This window comes from Aulonocara stuartgranti (assembly GCF_965226115.1).
Source record: "Aulonocara stuartgranti genome assembly, chromosome: 22".
Classification (NCBI taxonomy): domain Eukaryota; kingdom Metazoa; phylum Chordata; class Actinopteri; order Cichliformes; family Cichlidae; genus Aulonocara; species Aulonocara stuartgranti.
The window spans coordinates 1,876,084-1,893,569 of NC_138957.1; the positions used below are offsets into that span (position 1 = coordinate 1,876,084).

General features: G+C 46.8%; 1 protein-coding gene across 2 annotated transcripts in view; it reads left to right on the forward strand.

Annotated features, from left to right (window-relative positions):
- LOC309698855 (retinoic acid receptor beta-like) overlaps positions 1–17,486 on the forward strand; it is a 117,211-nt gene that overhangs the window by 41,566 nt on the left and 58,159 nt on the right. Inside the window, exon 1 of one of the 2 annotated variants that reach the window (XM_082521590.1) lies at positions 1,980–2,051. The exons of the other annotated variant lie outside the window; for it this stretch is intronic. The gene's annotated coding sequence lies outside the window, so the exon portion shown is untranslated. Of the gene's footprint in view, positions 1–1,979; positions 2,052–17,486 lie in introns of those variants that run through there. 2 annotated transcript variants of the gene reach the window in all.

Here is a 17,486-nt window from a genome sequence, read left to right on the forward strand (position 1 = left end):
CCACAATGGGGTACTGTCCAGGACTCTTACTCTCGGTGTCCCAATGGACCTTTCCCCCTTTGGATTGGCTGCGCAGACGAATATAACAACCTTGCTCTTCCTCCTCATGTAGTTCTCTCTGTCCTCGCCTATAAAATCCTTCATACTCTTCAGGTTCTTCAGTCTCACTGAAATTCAGTCGTTTTGTAGGATTCTCATGATTCTCATCCTCTTTCACTGCAGCTTTTACCCAACCACCCCACGAATCGTCATCCAACTCTCATTTCTCGCTCCATCACTGGAGTAAACTTCTGACATTTCTCCCGACTCCCCTGCTCCGGACCTCCCTCTAAGTTCTTTACCAGTTTCTTAGGGGCCAGGAGCACAGCTGGGGTACTCCCTTTCCCTTTCAAATTCTGCAGCCGGCTCTTAAATATGTCCAAGCTCTCTTCTTCCTCCTGTGCTGGACTGCGCCCTTTGTCTTCCTTCTGTGTCTGAGCTGGAGTGGGTAGTTCTGGAAACGGAACTGGCTCTTCTCCCTCTTCACTTACCTCTCCCACAGGCGGGGGCCCGGAGGAGGCCTCCTCCTCCGGGCCCCCGCCTGTGGCCATTCCCACTGTAGTGTTGTCTGGGCGAAAAGTCGTGGGTGAAATTTTAAATAACGTTTGGTTCAAAGGCCTAGGTCACTTAGTCGGCTCATAATCACAGTTGATGGTCCCCGAGTTGAGCCTCACCACTATGCCATCCTCTTTCTCCATACTTCTGTCAATAACCACGAAAGTTGGGAAATTTCCTGGACACTGTGGCAGAGCACACTCCACAGGGGGCGCAGTGGGCTGGAATGGTGGAGAGGGGAAACCCTGCTTACCTTTTTCCTCCACCGGCTCCCTCATCCAATGCTCCACCCCCTGGCACCAAACTCCCCATTTCATTAGCTTAGCTCTTCTCTCCTCCTCCTCCTCAAGTTGTTTCTTAATACCCCCTTTCTTCCACACATTTTCCCCTTTCATCTCCTTTGTCAAATTCTTTCCCTTTTCTTCAGAAGCTTTTGCAGCTTCTAACAGTACCTTGCCCAGTGGGCGGCGCGTATCATCTGTCACCTCTTGCTCATCACATATTTCTTTAATTTCTCTTCGTATTTCCAATATTTCCCCATCCTTACCTGTATTATTTCCAGAAATCATGCTCCTCAGAAATTTTCCCAGTTCTTCTCTCTGTTTTCCAATGGTTTTCCATATGTTTCTGTAAGGCAGTGACTGGAATAAGTCACAAGGTGTCGCCGTTGAGCTGCATATGTATGGTAGATCTAAGCAATTTTGACTATTTGTCCTCTGCAGGACACCGTAGTTCAGATTTCTCGTTCGCACAGGCACCATCTTGGTTCAGTGTTTACTGTGATTTGTGAAGGTAAGCACTGTCAGTGGCGTACTGCATTGGTTTTGTTGAAAATGAAGTGTTCCACTGTGTAAAATAGCGGTTTGTCATTTAAGCCAAGCATATATTTTGTTTATTGAGAGGTTCATGTACTGTCTGATGAGAGTATGAGCAGTTTGTGTGCATGTTCCATTTTGTAATATCTGCCGCAATTTCGGGCTACATTCCCGCTTGTTAGCAGAGCACTCATTCGGGCAAAGTAATGCAAGATGAAGCATTAGCTTTTCAGCTACAGTTTGCTGGTAGTCCTGCTATGTTAGTTTTGTGTCATGCGCATTCCTGAGACAGAGGAATTTTGACATGATTATTTTTGTTTAATGTGTTTTTTTATATATTTGTTGTTGGCTTTCACTATGTGTTGATAATCACGCAGTTTTTACTGTGATTTGCGAAGGGCCAGCAGCAGAGTTGGAGTGGTGTTTGCCCCAGCATCTGAATAAACGGCGCAGTCCGAGCCACAAATTGAACGCCTGTGTCCGACTGGTCAACACAAACTTACACAACGCAGAGTCCGGGGTGTAGGGAGGGCCCTGCACTGGTTGGGTTACATCTTTGGTGCCCCGACCCGGATTTGTGGCACTTCAAGACCGAAGAGAAAGCAATGCCGACACCCCCCAGCTATGCTGCTGCAGTAAGAGGTGTTGCCCAAGTTCAGTGCCAACCAATCAGACAAGCCAGTCCAATCGCAGCCCTCTAACTACAGCCCCTCCAGTGTTTCAGCCAGATGTACAGATAACTATGCCCCCTGCTTTTTCCTCTCAGGCCAGTGTCCATGGGCCCACTGCTACACCGGCACCCCATGTTGCCTCATATCCCAACTACCCAGTGGTGCAAAGTACCCAGCAGCCCACCCTGAACCAATCACTTAACACTCCTTACCCAACGATGACCGTTCCATTCAGCTCCCAAGCATACACCAGCTATCTGTATTCCACACCTGCCCCCCAAGCCGCCATGCCAAGCCCCCTAACACTGCAGGGAGTGGGCATAATGATTAATCCCTCTGCAGCCGAGCAGACCCTTGAAAGTTCAAAGCATGGGCTGACCCCCCGTTTGCCCCACATGCCACTAGTTGCTGTCCATGACTCTCGAGTTCCCCTCCACTCATCTGCTATAAGCTCGAACACTGTCATGCCCCCTATCGTGAATATGACCCATGCAGGTTTTATAGCCCCACCCGGCACCCATGCCTCAATGCACATACCAACCTCTGCTTTAGACCCCCAAGTTAGTGGACATCAAGTGAAAAATGTCCAAGCCTTCACTGGCAGTGCTGACAGCAAGGTGCTTGTAGAGGACTGGATTCGTGACATGCAGTATCTTCTTGAGGCAATAGAGCTCCCCATTCACCTCCGCTTTTCCACGGTGGTGCGTCACCTAACTGGTGAAGCCCGAAAGCTGGTGCTGAATCTACCTCTCCATGACCAAACACCTGAAAGGGCATTCAAAGAACTGAGAGCAGAGTACAGCGACACACAGAGCTCCTCAGATCTACTAGCGGACTTCTATGAGCGTGTTCAGAGGTCTGGGGAGTCTGCCTGTTCATATGCTATAGCACTGGAGGCAACACTGCAAGCTGTGGAAGAAAACCAAAGAGGAGGCAAGTCTTTCCCTCACCGTGACAGTAAACTCACCCGGCAGTTCATACGGGGGATTAATGATGAGGATGTGTATGCGAGGATTTCGCCAATGAAGCCCCAGCTTTTGAGTTTCCGTGAGCTGCAGGCTCAGCTCCGAAATTTAGCAAAAGAAACAAAGAGATTCCAGCCGCAAAACAAGTCAAAGAAAACTTATGCCCAGGTACAAGTGGCATCAGAGTGTAGTGTGAATGTTAAGGCAGAAAAGGCTAAACATTTCTCAGAGTCGTCAGAGCTAGCAGAGATGGTCAAGAAATTAGCATTGAGCCAGGAGGAGCAGATGGCCAAGTTGACCCACCTTTAATCGAGAATTGATGCTCCATCCTCTGCCACTCCACTGAGAGTCCGACCACCTCCTGAGGTGGTCTCCGGCGGTCGCCGGGGCAATCATGGGCGAGCAGCAAGTCCCCACACTGCAGGTGAACAAAGGTGACGGAGGAGAGAGCACTCCCCTAGTTGGTCCCAGGAATGAGGGGGAGGTGGAAGTCAACGGAATGAAGTGCAGGGCACTCATCGACTCTGGCTCCCAAATAACCAGTATTACGCATCAGTACTGGCGCAGCCACCCCACCCTCCATAAACAAAAGCGACAGCCTTCTACGATACCCATAGTAGGTGCAGGGGGCCAGAGTGTCACCTACCATGGTGTGCTACGCATCAACCTGAAATTGTTGGGGAGAGAGTTTAAGGGTGTGCCTGCTTTTGTTGTCACTAACACAGAGTACTGCTCCTCTGTTCCTCTGCTTGTGGGAACTAATGTCCTCCGTGCCTCCAGAAGCCACCTCCAGGCAACCTACGGCCAGCAGTTCCTTCTCCAGGTCAAGGAGACTCATCCGGAGTGGTACACCTCCCTGCTAGAGATTGGGAGCACTGAACAGTGTGATATGGATGACACAGTGTGCCCCGTTGTTTATACTGGTCGTAAGGTACACATTCAAGCAGGGAAAGAGATGGATTTAATGTGCAAAATAAAAGCTGGACCACAAAGAAAGACTTATACAGCCCTAATTGAAGGCCACCCCTCCCTGCGGCTCAGCCAAGACATCCTGGTCGCCAGAGTTCTTGCTGATGTAAAGAAAGGATGTGATGAACCTTTCCCAGCATGCTATCACTATCAAGCCTCACACGCATCTGGCCAAGGCATCTCTGGTGGAAAGTATTGTGGACTTTTCAGACAGGATGCAGGGCAGTCATCACATTCGCGGAGGCAGAGAAGCATGCCTGGGTATGGACCACATGGTGGCAAGCCAGGAAGTGGATTTAAGTGGAGCAGATGTCGAAAACAAGCACCAGCGTTCCCTTCTTAAAGAGCTTGTGGAAAGGAATGTAGGTGTGTTCTCACAGCATCCCATGGATTATGGCCATATAAAGACTGTGCAACATGAAATCCCTCTGGTTGACGCTTAGCCATTCCGACTGCCTTACCGTAATATCCCCCCATCACAGTGGCAGGATGTGAGAAGGTTGCTGACAGAAATGGAGGCAGCAGGAGTTATCAGGCCCAGCAAAAGTCCATATGCTTCACCTGTTGTGATCGTAACCAAGAAAGATGGATCACTAAGGCTGTGTATTGACTACAGCAAACTGAACTCCTGTAGCACGAGAGATGCTTTTCCCCTCCCCAGAATAGAGGAAGCCCTGGAGGCTCTAGGGCAGGCAAGATACTTCTCCACCCTTGACCTCAGTTCTGGTTATTGGCAGGTAGAGGTGGCGGAGCATGACAAACACAAGATGGCATTCAGCACCTCTATGGGGCTTTTTGAAGCAAATCGTATGCCCTTTGGACTGCAGAATGCTCCCTCCACCTTTCAGAGACTCATGACCTGCTGCTTTGGCGATCTGAACTTCACCCACCTCCTAATCTATCTTGATGACCTCATCGTATTCTCTAAAACCTTTGATGAGCATCTGGAAAGACTGCAGCTGGTGTTTGATCGGCTTCGGGAGCATGGCTTGAAGTTAAAGCCTTCTAAATGCCAGCTTGTGAGAAAGGAGGTTCAGTATTTGGGTCAGAATGTCTGTGAAGGTTCTTAGTCATCCAGGTCATCGTAGTCAAAGGAGCTTGCAAAGAAAAGCGTCTGGACTTCTTTAAGTTACTTGAAGACGTTTCACCTCTCATCCGAGAAGCTTCTTCAGTTCTAAGGTCAAATGGTGGAGAGTCCCAGATATAAACCTAGTGGGAGTTTCCCCCCACAGAGGGACAAAAGGACCCCTGATGATCCTCTAATCGCCTGAGCCAAGGTGTGAAACTGGGTGTGGGTCCCAATCAGCCAGAGTTTCGGGTGAGTTCATTGTGAAACCTGGCCCCACCTTATCATGCGAATTCCTGAGATCAGATGGCACAGGATGTGAGTGGGCGTTAAGGCGTCTGGGAAGGGATCTCAAAACTGGATTATAGATGGCAGAGAGTTGGTGTCGTAAACCACCGCCTCTGTTCAAAGATGGTCGCTCACAGTGGACATAGATGGCTTCTTTCACTCCTCTTTCAAACCAAAATGTCCAAAATGTGAACATTGGCATCCTCGAAAGAGTGTCCTTTATCCTTAAGATGCAGATGGACAGCTGAGTCTTGTCCTGTGGAGGTGGCTCTTCTATGTTGTGCCATGCGCTTGTGAAGTGGCTGTTTGGTCTCTCCAAACAACAGGAAAGACCAAACAGCCACTTCACAAGCGCATGGCACAACATAGAAGAGCCACCACTGTGAGCGACCATCTTTGAACAGAGGCGGTGGTTTACGACACCAGCTCTCTGCCATCTATAATCCAGTTTTGAGATCCCTTCCCAGACGCCTTAATGCCCACTCACATCCTGGGCCATCTGATCTCAGGAATTTGCATGATAAGGTGGGGCCAGGTTTCACAATGAACTCACCCGAAACTCTGGCTGATTGGGACCCACACCCAGTTTCACACCTTGGCTCAGGCGATTAGAGGATCATCAGGGGGTCCTTTTGTCCCTCTGTGGGGGGGATACTCCCACTAGGTTTATATCTGGGACTCTCCACCATTTGACCTTAGAACTGAAGAAGCTTCTTGGATGAGAGGTGAAACGTCTTCAAGTAACTTAAAGAAGTCCAGACGCTTTTCTTTGCAAGCTCCTTTGAGTATTTGGGTCACTTGGTGTCTGCTGAGGGGATCCGGACAGACCCAGAGAAGATCAGCAGGGTGAAAAACTGGGTGAGGCCCACAAACCGCAAAGAAGTGTTGCAATTCCTGAGATTTGCTGGATACTATAGGCGGTATGTAAGTGGGTACTCTACCCTAGCTGCTCCCCTGTACTGCCTAACTGCTGGTGACCCCAGAAAGAAAAAGAGAGGGGGAAAGAAAAGTCTGGCCACCTTTTGTGTGGACAGATGAATGCGAGAAGGCATTTCAGACCCTCAAAGAAAGGCTGACAAGCACTCCAGTGCTGGGATATCCTGATTATAGCCTGCCTTTCGTTCTGCAATCGGACGCCTCAGGGGAAGGTCTGGGCGCCGTTCTAGCTCAGGTCCAAGGGGGAGCTGAGAGGGTCATAGCCTTTGCCAGCAGAGGTTTGAGCCCAGCAGAGACAAGGTATCCTGCACACAAACTCGAGTTCCTTGCTCTCAAATGAGCAGTCACAGACAAATTCTACAACCACCTCTATGGGCGTAGGTTCTCTGTCCAGACAGACAACCCTCTCAAATATGTTATGTCCTCAGCAAAGCTGGATGCTACAGGCCAGCGGTGGGTGTCTAGGCTGGCTGCTTTCGATTTTGATGTCCAGTATCGGAGGGCGCAGAGCAACACAAACGCTTACGCCCTCTCTCGCATGTGTAACCAGGAGGTCATGTTCATCCTACAGACATGCCCTCAGTGGGTGGGTGGGTGTCGACGAACAGGGGCATGGTGTGAGACAGGCTACTCAGGATACTCAAAGCCTCGCTGACCATGGCACGTCTGCAGGGGAGGAAGTTGAATTCGGCCCCCCTACATCCACTGAGCCTTAGAGGGATGTGGGGATGGAATCCCTGCCCACCATGACCAAACAGGACATCCGTGCAGGGCAGAAAAAAGACCTTGTTATTGGCCCTGTCTTGCACTATAAGAGTATGAACCAGAAATCAAGCCGCAGTGAGCGGATCAGTGGTGGAGGGCACGTGGGCCTTCTCTTAAAGGAGTGGAGAAGGTTAGTGGTAAGGGATGGCATCCTGTACCGCTGCATGCAAGACAGCCAAAGGGGAGTAGTTGAGCAATTGGTGCTACCAGAGGATTTGCGTATATCAGTCAAGACTGCTCTCCACGATGACTCAGGCCACCTTGGTTTTGAGAGGACATTGCACATGATAAGGGAGAGATTTTATTGGCCACGGATGTTTCAGGAAATCAAGGCTTGGTGCGAGCAATGTGAGAGGTGCTGCCTTAGAAAATCTACAACCGCAGGGGTCAGGGCCCCCCTGGTCAGTATCCACAGCAGTGCCCCCTTGGAGCTAGTTTGTGTAGATTTTTTTAACTGTTGAGAAATCAAAAGGTGGTATCGAAAATGTCCTCGTTGTCACTGACCATCTCTCATGCTATGCGCAAGCACACCCCATTAAAGACCAAAGAGCCAGCACAGTGGCTAAGGTGCTGTATAGAAACTTTTTCTGTCGATTTGGCTTCCCAGCAAAATTGCATGCAGACCAAGGGCGCAATTTTGAAAGTGCTGTGGTGAAGGCACATGGTAAATGCACCAGAATCACTAAGACCCACACCACGCCCTATCACCCACAGGGCAACGGGACAACTGAATGGTTTAACCGCACCCTCATGAACATGCTGGGGACGCTAGAAGCTCACCTGAAGCCCCGGTGGCATAATATGTGGATGCAATGACATACGTCTACAACTGCACCCGCCATGATTCGACAGGGTACACACCATACTACTTAATGTTTGGCAGGCATCCCCGGCTCCTTGTCGACTTGGTTTTTGGGCTGTCAACCACTAATGGGTCGGGTGGATATAGCGAGTATGTCCAGACCCTGCATGACTGCCTGTCACAGGCTTATGCACAGGCTAATCAGGCCTCTCGCCAGGCTAAGGGTCACCAGAAAATATACTATGACCGACAAGCAAAGATTCAAAGCTTCAGCCCGGGTGACAGAGTCCTTGTTAAAGTGTGTCATGTGGAGGGGCGAAGCAAACTAGGAGATAAGTGGGAGTCACGTCCATACATTGTGGTGAAGAAACAGCCAGACATGCCGGTGTATGTGGTGCAATCGGAAAATGGTGATACGGAAAGAGTGGTCCACCGCAACTTACTCACACAGTGTATGTTTCTTCCCGTGGAGCAGGTGGGAGAGGAGACAAGGGAGGAAATGGAGCTCGACATGGAGGAGAGCTGGGAGATTGAGGACATAGAGGACAGTGGAGAGCAGGCTGGTGAAGTAATCAGACAGGGGGAAGAGTTGGACACAATCGAGGACGGGGAGGCTGATAGCCTGGAAGGCGGTGTGGAGGGAGTTTCACCTGAAACAGCAAATGGATCACTTGCCCTCACAGGACCAGAGGAAAGGGACACAGGGGCAGGACAAGAGAGTGAAGAATGGAGGGTAAATGAAATTGCCAGGGGCACCCACTCACCTCCCAGACCCAGTGAACCAAGGAGGAACTTGCTGAGTAGTCTGCATCCCCCAAGAGACTGACATGGGTCGAGAGTTAACAAACCAGTGGAGGATCAGAAGAAAATAGAAAGGGGATGGAAGCTGTGGCAGAGGGCCAAAGCAAGAAGGGCTGCAGGACACACGTAGGATGACACAGCCAATGTACCCATACTAATAGGATACACACATAGACATTTTCGCATTACACTGCACATCTTCCCACACCGTTATTCTTTTATACATAGTGAGACTGTTTTGTTTTATTTTGTTTTGTTTGATGACTGGGACGCCATCACTTAAAGGAGGGGCGGATGTAAGGTAGTGACTGGAATAAGTCACAAGGTGTCGCTGTTGAGCTCCATATGTATGGTAGATCTAAGCAATTTTGACTATTTGTCCTCTGCAGGACACAGTAGTTCAGATTTCTTGTTCGCACGGGCGCCATCTTGGTTCAGTGTTTACTGTGATTTGCGAAGGTAAGCACTGTCAGTGGCGTACTGCATTGGTTTTGTTGAAAATGAAGTGTTCCACTGTGTAAAATAGTGGTTTGTCATTTAAGCCAAGCATATATTTTGTTTATTGAGAGGTTCATGTACTGTCTGATGAGAGTATGAGCAGTTTGTGTGCATGTTCCATTTTTGTAATATCTGCCGCAATTTCGGGCTACATTCCCGCTTGTTAGCAGAGCACTGTAATGCAAGATGAAGCATTAGCTTTTCAGCTACAGTTTGCTGGTAGTCCTGCTATGTTAGTTTTGTGTCATGCGCATTCCTGAGCCCGAGGAATTTTGACATGTTTATTTTTGTTTAGTGTGTTTTTTTTATATATTTGTTGTTGGCTTTCACTATGTGTTGATAATCACGCAGTTTTTACTGTGATTTGCGAAGGGCCAGCAGCAGAGTTGGAGTGGTGTTTGCCCCAGCATCTGAATAAACGGCGCGGTCCGAGCCACAAATTGAACGCCTGTGTCCGACTGGTCTCTCTACTGTGCACCCCAATCCAACACAAACTTACACAACGCAGAGTCCGGGGTGTAGGGAGGCCCTGCACTGGCCCTGCACTGGTTGGGTTACATTTCCATCTCCTGTTTTAACCCTAGGCTCTCCTCTAATCATTTCTTTTAATTCTGCCATTTTTATTTCACAAATGTAATACTTACCGCCGTCCACCAGATGTCACCCTTGTTCTCTTCTGTCCTCCTCAATGCTCCTCCTCTGTTACGCCCTCACGCTCAACTCCACCCCTCTGAGTTGGGCTGCTCGCTCCTCCTTCTTCTGTCAGTCTGCTTCACCCCGCTCTGGGAGACACTTCCTTCTCACACACCATACAGAGCATGTGTCGCGCTCTGCAAAACCCAAACACACATTTTTAGACGCAAATTCACTTTAAGCCTAATTTCTAACCCAACTTTAACCCAAACAGTCTATAGGCGCTACAGCGGCCAACGAACCCAGCTACGGAATCTAACCAGCGAAAGAACTCAGCCCCACTGTCAGGCAGACTGTCAACTGCAACAAATTATTTTAACTTTTTATACACACTCACAATTTAAAGACACTGTAGCAGGATACCACAATCTCTTACTCGGAATCTAACCGGCTAAAGAACTTGGGCCCACACTCATACAGGCTGTAAACTGAATTTACCCACTCGATTTCAATCAAGACACGAGATGCAACCTCTCGCGCTTCACACACACAGCTTAGAAGCGCTGCTACAGAGACTCTGCCTCACTCCCCTCCGTGGCCCATACGTCCATAGCAGAGTACGTGGGGGGGCCTATTCTCATACACACTTCAGCTGTGGCAGGATCCCCAACCCTGACTGGTTCTTTAAGATGCCCTCAAGTCCAGGTTACAACCCTAGTCCTCCCGTCCCACGGGTCTCGCCCTTGCATCCGCGAGCGAGTGGGGCAGCCAAGCCCAGAGCAATTACTCTTACTCTATCACTTTCAGCCGTCATCCACAACAACCAGTTCATTTACTCAGCTTATTACACCCCAATTTAGTTGCTGTAACGCACTGAGACGGATGATGCTCACACACACCCTCTTTGTCTACTGTAGCAAATTGACACTGAGAATTCGATCAACTTAGCGAACAGACAATTTAAATAAACTCCAATATGCACACTTACAGGCGGTGACTACCTTTATTTAAGATGACCCGGGTCGCTGTTCGCTTCGCTGGTCGAACCCTCAGACCACCCAATCCATCTTCCTTAGCCTCCTATTGGAATCCCGGACGAGCCCCCAATTATTAAGGTCAACAATTCACCGAGTTCTTTTGATTCCTCAGAGGCATCCAATGGAAGACAAAACACTGCTCAGTAGACCATTTAACACTTTATTTTACTTTCACAATACTTCTAGAAGGGAGATGTATCCTGCAAGACACACTGCCGCAGATCTCAAAATGGTGACGGGCACCTGACAGTTTTATTACCGGGCACCCTATTCTAGTCTAAACAACAGTATTTTTCAGTATTTGATCAAAAACTCATTTATTTAGCCTAGCCTTCCCGGCTTCCTAAAGTAAGTGTACTATAATTTATCTTTTTGCTCTGATTAATATTTATAATGATTTAACCTTCAGCCTTTTGGATTGTGCCTACTATGCCTGGTGTATTATTGGTTAGTTATGTCTCACACCTGTCAGCTTATCAGTATTTGTATCTGCTATTGCTCTTAATTGTTTCCTTGAAACACTTTGGCATACCTCTGGTTTTTAAATGTGCTATATAAATTGTATTGTATTGTATTGTACTACAAGAAGGCTTATGACTCAATGCCCCACACCAGGATCCTGGAATGCCTAGAACTGTACAAGATCAACAGCACCCTAAGAGCCTTCATCAGGAACTCAACGGAGATGTTGGATGTGGCAGTCAACACTAGAGGCCAACTTCAAGCCCATAGCACAAGTCACCATCAAGTGTGGGATCTACCAAGGAGATGCTCTGTCCCCACTGCTGTTCTGCATAAGCCTGAACCCCCTCGGTGAGATCATTGAGAAGACTGCCTACGGAATGGAGCATTTGTCAGCCACCTCCTGTACACGGATGACATCAAGATGTATGCCAAGGGTGCATGAAAGATTGATTCACTGATCCACACCACCAGTATATACAGCAACAACATCGGAATGTTGTTTGGATTGGAGAGGGAGAGGGAAGGACAGAGGGAATCTAACTACTACAAGGCAACATAGCAGACATTGAGGACAGCTACAAGTACCTGGGGATCCCACAGGCAAACAGAAACCATGAAGAGGCTGCTAGCAAAGCTGCAACCACCAAGTACCTGCAGAGGGTCAGGAAAGTGCTGAAGAGTCAGCTGAATGGTAAGAACAAGATCTGGCTATCAACATCTACGCCTGCCCGTGATCAGGTACCCTGCTGGGATAAAAAGCTGGCCAAAGAAGGAGAAAGGTGAGCATGCATTGGGGGTTTCACCTTTAGTCCAGCACCCTGAGGCTGTACACTAAGTGGAAAGAAGGAGGCCGGGGGACTAGTGAGTGTCAGTACCACGGTCTAGGATTAGACAACGAACATCCACAAATACATCAGGAAGATGGCCACAACTGACCGCGCGCTCAGTGAATACCTCAGGCAGCAGAAACCCAAGAAAGAGGAGGAAGAGGGGGAACCATCATGGAAGGACAGGCCTCTGCACGGTATGTTCCACCAGCAGATAGCGGAGGTGGCTGACATCCGGAAGTCCTAGCAGTGGCTGGACAAAGCTGGATGGATAGACAACACAGAGGCACTAATCATGGCATAACAGGAATGAGCTCTGAGGACAAGATCCATAGAGGCTGGGGTCTATCACACCAGGCAAGACCCCAGGTGCAGTCTGTGTAAAGAAGCCCTTCAGACAATCCAGCACATAACAGCAGGGTGCAAGATGCTAGCAGGCAGGCAGGCATGGAACACCATAACTGAGTGGCCAACATAGTATACAGAAACATCTGTGCCGAATATGGAAAAAAAATGGAAGACGCCCCCTAGGGTGGTGGAGAATGACAAGCTAAGATCCTGTGGGACTTCCAGATACAGATGGACAAAATGGTGATGGCTAAATAACCGGACATAGTGGTGGTAGACAAACAGAAGAAGACGGCCGTAGTTATAGATGTAGCGGTTCCCGGTGACAGCAACATCAGGAAGAAGGAAGCCAGAGAAGTACCAAGGGCTCAGAGAAGAGCTCAAGAAGATGTGGAGTGTGAAGGTAACAGGGGTCCCAGTGGTAATCGAAGTGCTTGGCACAGTTCTAGGAACAGCTAAGATACTGTGCAGGACCCTCAATCTCCCAGGTCTCTGGTAGAGGACCTGAGCTTGAAGGATCGACCGCCCACAGGGGCGTGGATATTTAATGGTAAAAAACAACAGAGAAAATTATTATCTCATTTATCAAAAGATAGAGAGCAATAACACATCAGAAAATCTCTCAAGAAATTTCAACAAATTAAATAAAGAGTAGAAAAACACTTGAAACATATTTACGTATACCACTTAAAACAGGCTTAGGATCTTATTTTCCAGTGTCATCTCATATTGATTCTACAGTAATACAGAGAAAACATCAAAATCAGACAATGGCCTATGAGCAAGCACATGCCAAGAGTAAGAATGGAAAAACTCCCTTTTAGCAGGAAGAAACCTCTGCCAGAACCAGACTCAGAGAGTCACATCTGATGGGGGTGATGGGGTTGTCACATATTGTTGGCCATTTGGGATTTGGGCCCACATTTCCAATTGCCCCTACACCTAGAAGCTCAGGTGGTTGTAAACTTCAAAATTTGATCCTGTTGTGATTTGGCACAAAACAAATAAAGCTGGATTGGTCCAGCAAGGACTAATATCTTGAAACCCCATTTTCTTGGTGTACTGGGTAGCTATTCTTGTCCATAAATGGCACAATTTGCTCATCCACAATTTCTCTTGCATAGAAGGAGAAATAGTCTCATCATAGTCACCCATATTGAGATTGAGCAACTGTTGTTGCTGAAATGGAGAAATTTTTAATGCCCTCTCACTGTGCAAGAAGTATCACATCAGTATCAGCATGCGAAATGTGCACAAATCAACGTCTCCTTCAATATTGCACAGCAGGGCCCTAAGGCAATGAAGAGAAAAACTGAATTGCTTAACACGCAAAATAAAAAAAACAAAAAATCATGAAAACATCTCTACAGCTTCATATGCTCACGCTTGTTTTTTATTTACAGGTTATGTCATTTTAAATATCATTACTAGGGCAAATATTCTTACTTCAGTCTCACACCATATGTTCCTCCAACCATGTGTCAGAAAAAGGTGTCCCATCTTCAAATCATGCTTGATAGTGACTCCCACATTTTTTCTATTGGACTTTTTCAAACACTGATTGGTTGGCATCATACATTCACATGTAATATAGACATGTAATAGGCATGAGGCTTAAATAAACTTTCTGTTGCCCAACAGCAATGCTGTAAAGTCTATTTAAACGTAAATGAAACTTATAGTTGGACATTTTAGGATAATTTGTCCAATTGAAAGAAAATAATAAAATAAATACATCTCTTTTTAAAAATATTTATCCTTTTTGATTTACTTAAGCTTCTTAAGTCAAAAATATTCAACGTATTATTTGTTAAAATTATTCTTTTTCTTTTTAGTTCTAAATTAGTTTTCTCCACAGAAAGTGTCTGATTCTGTTGCTACTTTATGAAGGCCAAGTACATAGTTGCTAACTTAAAAATGATAAAATCTTTATTGAAATCAGTCCACATTTATCTTTTTTAACTATTTTTCAATTTTATTTAACAACAAAGACAACATACATCACATAAAACTACAAAAAAGTATTTTTGGTTGCCCAACATTTTGTAATTTTGGGTAACAAAGAGTATATTTAAGCATCATGCCTCAAATTACTTTTGTAATTTTGTTATAGCAAGTTTCAAAATAGAGATATTGTGGTATAAAAACCACACACTCATCAAGGAAGGCATGAAAAGCTGACTTCAGAAATTCATGTCCGTCTTTTATACTGTCTTTGACTTAATCAGAATTTATTTGGAACAAAGAGGAGGTATGCCAACGTGGAAGCAGAGAACGCTTGTTATTTTTCTCACAGAAGCTGTGTCTGAATTCAGCGGCTGTTAAATTCGATGGTCTAGCCTAGCAACTGTGACAGCAGCAGCTACAAAGGTTAATTCTAAATTATAATTATAATATATATGATATCTATATTTTATATTTATTTATAAGAAAGGTCAGTGGTTGAATTTAACTCAGCTGTCTCAAATATTGGATCATGTTTCAGATAAAATGAAGGGTAAACCGATGTGGCGGGTCTAACAGGAGAGAGGTTATACATGACACGTGACATTCTTACAAAATATTATGCAATGTTGTATATTAACCCAGAAATATATCAAGCATATACCAATCTACAGCAGTAATATGCAACACCCACATACAAGTAGCAGCTGTCCACAGTTCCCTTTATTATTTCGTCTTTCTATAAACATCCTGTCCTGCAGGATAAACCTTAGTGATTCAGGTTGAGCAGAGAGGTCTTGACAGTCTCTTGGAGCTTCCCAGCAGGCACAGGGACATGGACAGGAGGGCTTTGTATGTATAGTAGCACCAGGGAGTCACTGCTCTGTTAGAAAAATAAAAGGATTCATTTTCCAAAATAAAAATTACTTTCTTTTTCAGCTGCTCAGCTAAAATAGATTTCCAGAAAAATGAATGTGAATGCACAGGCATTTGTGGGCCGCAACTGAAGGTGCCTTTAAATGTAGACAGCCTTCATCACCTCACTGTAATGTAATCAACCTTCACATTCAACCTTGGGATTCAGAGGGTTCAGGGACATGGGAAAGATGCAAGAATATGTGGAAACTCACCCATTTAAAAGGAAATGAACTGCTTTCTCAGAGAAAAAAAGGGGTTGAACAAGAAGAGTGACAGAAGATAAAGGAGGAATTAAAACTGGATATTAGTAACAGACAGCAAGCTATTATATACTATATATTTCTACTCAGTGAGTTAAAAAAAAAACCTCTGCATTTATAAATGCAACAGTAATTTCTTATTTTTGTTTCATGCTGCTTAGATATAGGATTGTAATTCAAATTGGCATTCTTAGGACTTTTATTTCTTGGCACAACCTTGGTGGCTACCTGTAGACATGATGAACTGTCTCCTTTGAACAACCACCAACTCTGCCGTGAGTGCAGTTTGTTTATCTTCACCGAGACGTGGCTAACCGAGCTCACGCCCCAGACTAACGTAGACCTATGTGGATTTACATCCGTGAGACGCACAGGCCAGCGGGAAAAATCAGAGGTGGGGGACTCATTGTCTACATTAACAACAGATATTGTAACCCTGGACACGTCTCCGTTAAAGTTTCGGTATGCCGTCCGGACCTGGAGCTGCTAGCTGTTAGCTTGCGGCCATATTATCTATCTCGGGAGTTCAGTCATGTGATCTGTGTGTGTGTTTACATCCCTCCGAGGGCTGACACAACAGCTGCCTGTGAGGAAATACACACAGTTACAGCAAGACTGCAGACACAACACCCCAAGGCTTTCATTATTATATCTGGAGACTTTAATCATGTCATACTGAATTCTACTCTGGCTGCTGTTCACTGTCCCACACGGCACAACAGGACAATTGACTTGATGTATGCTAATGTGACAGATGCATGCAGAGCTACCCCCCTCCCCCCACTAGGGAAGTCAGAACACAACCTGGTCTACTTACAGCCACAGTACACATCCCTCGTCCAAAGGCAGCCTTTGACAACGCGTTCCATTAGGAGATGGACCCCAGAAAAGGAGGAAGCTCTGAGAGACTGCTATGACACCACAGACTGGGATGTTCTTCTGAGCCCACATAGCGAGGATATAGAGGGGGCAACACACTGTCTATCTCAACTTTTGTGTGGATGTGGTCGCCCTGCTAAGACGGCATGGTGCTATCCTAATAACAAACTGTGGGTAACACAGGAAGTCAAAGCTGTCCTCAACATGAAGAAGAAGGCCTTCAGAAGCAAAGTGAAGGAGGAGATGAAAGCAGCACAGCGAGAGGTGAAAGGCTGCCTAAGGGAAGCAGAAGACACCTACAAGAGGAAGGTGGAGCAAAAGTTGGAGAGGAGGTCTGGAATGGTGTGAAAACCATCACACAGGCCACAACATCAAGAACAGCACAGTGGGGGGGCTGTGGATAAGGCAAACGAACTCAACTTCTTCAACCGGCTTGACCCCCCCTTTACAGAGCCCTCTCCCTACTTTCCTATGTCCCTCAATTCTCCCCCTGACACTATGGTAAATAATAAATTGACTGATTCTTATATAGTGCTTTTCTACTCTCCCGGAGTACTCAAAGCTCTAAGCTGTATACAACATGCCACATTCACCCAGACTGGAGGAGCCAGGGATCAAACCACCAACCTTCCAATCAGTAACTGATCAGCTCTACCTCCTGAGCCACAGCCACCCCCTCCTCCAACCACTCTCTCAACAGCATGACAGCCCCCCCCCCCCAAAGTGTCACAGTGGACCAGGTCAGGAGACAACTGAGGAAGCTTCGCCCCAGGAAGGCAGCAGGCCCAGACAAGGTCTGTCCTAGGATGTTAAAGGTGTGTGCTGCTGAACTTGGGGAGCCGCTACAACGAGTCTTCAACCTCAGGCTGCGACTGGGGAGAGTGCCCACCCTATGGAAGACATCCTGCATCGTCCCGGTCCCCAAAAGGAACCGGCCCAATGAGCTGAAACACTTCCGACTGATGGCACTGACGTCACATCTTATGAAGACTCTAGAGCGGCTCT